Source organism: Crinia signifera, chromosome 2 (assembly GCF_055691185.1).
Source record: "Crinia signifera chromosome 2, ASM5569118v1, whole genome shotgun sequence".
Taxonomy (NCBI): domain Eukaryota; kingdom Metazoa; phylum Chordata; class Amphibia; order Anura; family Myobatrachidae; genus Crinia; species Crinia signifera.
Window position 1 is genome coordinate 237,221,302 of NC_139218.1, and position 4,948 is coordinate 237,226,249.

Sequence of the window (4,948 nt, forward strand, 5' to 3'; positions counted from 1 at the left end):
TTTCTGCCTGCTTAATTGTAGTGGACAACCAACAGATTTAAACAACAATTAAAAGTGTTAAGAGTTATTTTACTATCTGAAATGTGTGCTGCAATTTCATCCAGAACATGGTTGATAGTCTTACACACACACGTGTGATAGCACCATGCGATGTGCGCTCCCGTGGGCATCTCTTCACACAGTACAAAAAGTATGTGCTGCACATACTTTTTGTACTGCCTTCTGATCGCATTGCAAGCAAATTGCATGTGTTGTGATGCAATCCAGCCCATAACAGGTGCGATCATCACACCGTGAATGGGCACCTTTAAGCTGGACATACATCTAAAGATTTATTGTTCGATCTGGCGGGTTGGAACAAAAACCTGGTAAATGAATGAAAGCAAATGACAGTTGACCATTTGCTTTGAAACGGTCATTCAGATATTACCAGGTATTTGTTCCAACCAGCGATATCGAAAAATGAATCTAGTTGTATGGCCAGCTTAAGGCTGGCCATACACCTAAAGATTTATTGTCTCATCTGGCTGGTAACTTATGGGAGCAGATGACTTTAAATGCTGGAAAACTGTCCAGATTTTTGTTCCAACCAGCAAGATTAGACTATAAATCTTTAGGTGTATGGCCAGCTTAAGACTGAATGAGTGGTGAGACCATTTTATTTTTCAAGCCAATCTTGGATAGTGCTCTCTGTGCCACCTTAATACTCTTTCAACTCACATGAGTGGGTTTATTTCTCTCACTGCTTCATGCTGATTGAAAAGCATTTCATTACTAAACATGGGACTCCATGATGACCCTCGTTCTCTCCATATAATTGGCTTTTTATACAATTTCGAGATGTTCAGATTTTATATGCTTTGGTGTCCTTGGAGATAACCGCATGGTTCCTGTTTAAAGGATATGTGTCATAAACTGCTTGTATACATTTTGCATTTGTTTAGGCTTCCTGTATATTAGTAGATATAAGAGTTATACCAAGGAAGGTATGAGCTTCTTAGATCATCTTGACCACCCACTGGTGCATTAAATATGTTTGTGCAGATTTACAATGCTGCATAGGTGCAGTTTGTACCTGCTAACTGCTATTGAGAGGGGGGGGGGGGGGGGGGGTGTTGTACCATAATGCAGAGGAGGAACAAGGTGACCTGCATCTTACTCCTGCTCAAGAAATACAAACTTACATGTAAGCAGAGTTTATGGTTTCTAGTGATATCTCATAAGGCATGGATTAGGAAAGTTGTGCCCCCACCAAAACCACCACAATGCTAGAACAGAGCAGCAATTGGATTGGCAAATTTGATTTGCTTTTGTGTATGGGCGAATCTGGCACTGGGGTCTTTGCTTTCATTATGTAGACTATTTATACAGACCTATAAAGCTGTGCTAGGCAGTTGATAGGACACAACAGGGTAATGCTCAAACCCTGGAATGTTTTTTTTTTTTTCTTTTTTTGTATGTGACATATTGTTTACCAGTCAGTACTGTGAGGAACAAATCTGCAGTGTCTTGTCAGAATGAGGAGGTAATGTGCAGGAAGCAGGTACTGATCTCATGGGTATGTGAGTTCTGGCTGTGCTTTTTTTCTCTAGACATTGTGCGCTGGTTATAAACCTCAAACTGCCAGTTTAATGTCTGTTAGCACCTGCTGCATGTGGCACTGGTTTTATACACTTATATTTCCAGCAGCCTCTGCCCCAAGTACTGAGTGACCTAGCCTGTCCATATTCCCACTAACATTTGTACATGTCTCTTCTTCTGGAGCATCCTACCACATTGGGAGCATTGCACCTGCGTGAGCTGTGACTGCATCATTCATCGCCTGAAACCACTAACATTGTGTATCAACAGCGTACACAAACACTATCACCAGCTTCTTATTGTGGAGATATCTATTTCTCCTTCATGTATACTCTTGTCTAGAACAGGGCAGTAGTGCACTTTATATGGATAGTGGGGGAGCCCAGTTTTCCAGAATTCAACAGCACCGTTATAATTGAACTTTTCTTTTGTGGTTTTCTGTAATCTGGACTCCTGGTAGTATTACACATTATCATCTACCATTAACATTTTACTTCAGTGACTAAGCAGACCATAGTGAAACAGCCATGTTGATTTTCCTTAAGCTTTTGACCATAGTTCTAAACACAGATGTTAGATCAATGGAAAAAATGTAGATTTGAAGTGTTGACAAAAAGTAGGTTAAAGTGCCTTCTGCTTCCTGCCATTAAAATGGTGCAGGGTTACCATGGATGTTTAGTCTAGTCCAGACACTGCTTGTAATCTAGAAACCATTATTACATGTACAGATGACATTTTCTTGCTCTCCATAAGCTATTTGCATTGCTAGCCCAATGTTGTGCAGCCAGACCGAAACCATTTGTTTAAAAGGGTAATGACTTTTACAGAATGGGGATTTGTGGAGCTGGGGAGCATTATCTGGGGTTCTACTGGCTACATTTACTGTTGATTCTATCTGTGCAGGGCCAAGCATGGTGTGACTGAATGATTTTTGCGTCCTAGTCAAATGCACGTGTTCAATTTTGAGTGTAGCGAACAAGTCTTCTACTCCTTTCACGCCACATAAATAACCCGGGTTGTTGCCGGGTTGGTGTGCTTTGTAAAAGGGCCACTTCGATTTATTCCCTGTCCAGCAATCCGACAAGGAATAAAATGAGTGTTCTTCCCTGGTCCTCTATGGAGGAGGAGGCTGCAGCATCACCTCTCTGCTGCCTCTGCCCCACCCACTGGATGACGTCAGCAATAAGTGGGTCATTGGGAACAACTCAGTGCCCTGTCCAAATCCCGGGTATGACATAGCATTTGCAATGTGAAAAGGGGTATAGGTTGTTTTCTTTTTTTTTTTTTTTTTTTTTTTTAAGTGTGAGGTATGTTGTTTTTTGTTTGATTTTTTGTAACCAATCTTCTGTTGAAACAGTGCACTTTTATCTAATTGTTTTAAGTTGTTATATAGGTTTTTGTGCATTGTTGTTTTATAAGCATCCCACTTTTAAATGCGTCTGCCATTTTTGCCATGTATACCGCATGCTCAAAAAGCTTCGAAAGGCTTATTGTGAATTCCTGAATTTTCCTAGAAGCTGCCCGTAAAGAAAAGCATTGCTGCATAATTACATACAGAGACTGAATCTAACAAAGGAAGCAATAAACTATCAGTGGGCATTGCTGCTTTAATGGTTTAATATCATCTTCTTTTATAGGTAACATTTTTTTTTCCCCCTTGCAAGAAACAAACCTACTGTGCATGTTCCCTTATCTGTAATTGATGTTTACTATTTATGAGCAAAGCACCAATGTACTTTAGGTCCTATGTCATACTGTAGCTGCAAAAATGCTGGGTCTGTAATCACTGCACACATACATATTCTAATTATATACCCTCTTATTGCACTGAAGTATGTGATTTATTATTTTCAGAAAAACCCCTTACACATACAGGGTAACAGTATTTTTCACATTTATAAAGCACCTTTCAGAAGTCTCATGTTCTATGTTGTTCCGGTTTAACAAACTTCAGCCAAGGGTGTCTTTAGAGCTGTAGCTGGTGTGCTAATTTACTGTAAGATTACATGTCCAAGACAACTGTTTGTTTCAATCTGGCTTTTTTAAATATACGAGGTACCAATTGTTTTAGCCTATCAGCAACTGGTGTTTTCCTGATCGGAGTATGTTTTCTGGATAAAGCTGCTGTCTTTGTTTTTCAGAAATGAGCTATCAATCATTCCATTGTATAGTTATTGTGTAAAGATAAAAATAAGAAAACTATTGTGGGCCAAATACAGTATTTCATTGTCCAGGTGTTCCGTTCACCTGCCAAACTAGGCTACATCTCTAGCACCAGTTCTAGTGGGTGTATCAGATGAGAGAGCTATGCAGGAGTTTGAGTCACCCCAAACAATTTATGTAGTAGGAATAGAATTGTCATTAAAGCTGTGGGGAAATTCCAGCCCAATCGAGGTCTCTATTTTTATAATGCTACAGGTGGTACAAAACCCTGTTTCCTTCCTTCTGCCAGGTAAATGTCTTTTTCCTCTGTACTGTAACTTAGCATATTTGAACACTATGAAATGTTGGATACTAAACATTTATTGTGGTATATGTCTGAAATTGATAATAAAATTGACAACTATAAAGCATCACTTTCTAATATTTGACGATGAATGTATTTTTTGGTAAGGTCATTAATTTGCTTCCATGACAATAGATCACTTTGTTATAGCTAGCCACCATGGTAAATCAAAGTACAGTTAAAGCTTGTTTACTAAACAAATTCCAAGCAATAGATACAGATGTGTGCGTCTCCATCTGCTTTGTATTCTGTAGCTTCTGCTGTTTAAGTCCTGTTCACCAATAATATGAAGCTGACAAGTAGCCTGAAGGCACCTTAAAAATTAACTTAAGGTGTAGACATATAGGGGGAAATTTACTAAAGGAAATTTGTAAAAAATAGGTGTATTTGTATCCAGAAATACACTTATTTTTGACATTTACTATCCCGAAAATTCGGCAATTCGTATTCGTATTGATAGCACATCAATACGACTACGAATTGCCGTATTTTCGGGATAGTAAATGTAAAAAATAAGTGTATTTCTGGATACAAATACAACTATTTTTTTACAAATTTCCTTTAGTAAATTTCCCCCATAGTGTCCAAACAATGGCCCTCTAGCTGTTGTGAAACCACACATCCCAGCATGCCTTGCCATAGTTTTAGCATTCCCTAATGGCAAAACTGTGGCACGGCATGATGGGACTTGTAGTTTCACAACAGCTGGAAGTTCATAGTTTGGACATGCCTGGTCTAACGGATCGGATCCTAGAGATCTAATATGCAGCACATACGATCAATTGGACCATCGGCGGCAACTGCAAAGTATTTTATCCGATTTCCCATGAACTTTCCCGTCGGCTCTCCTGGGAATTTTTA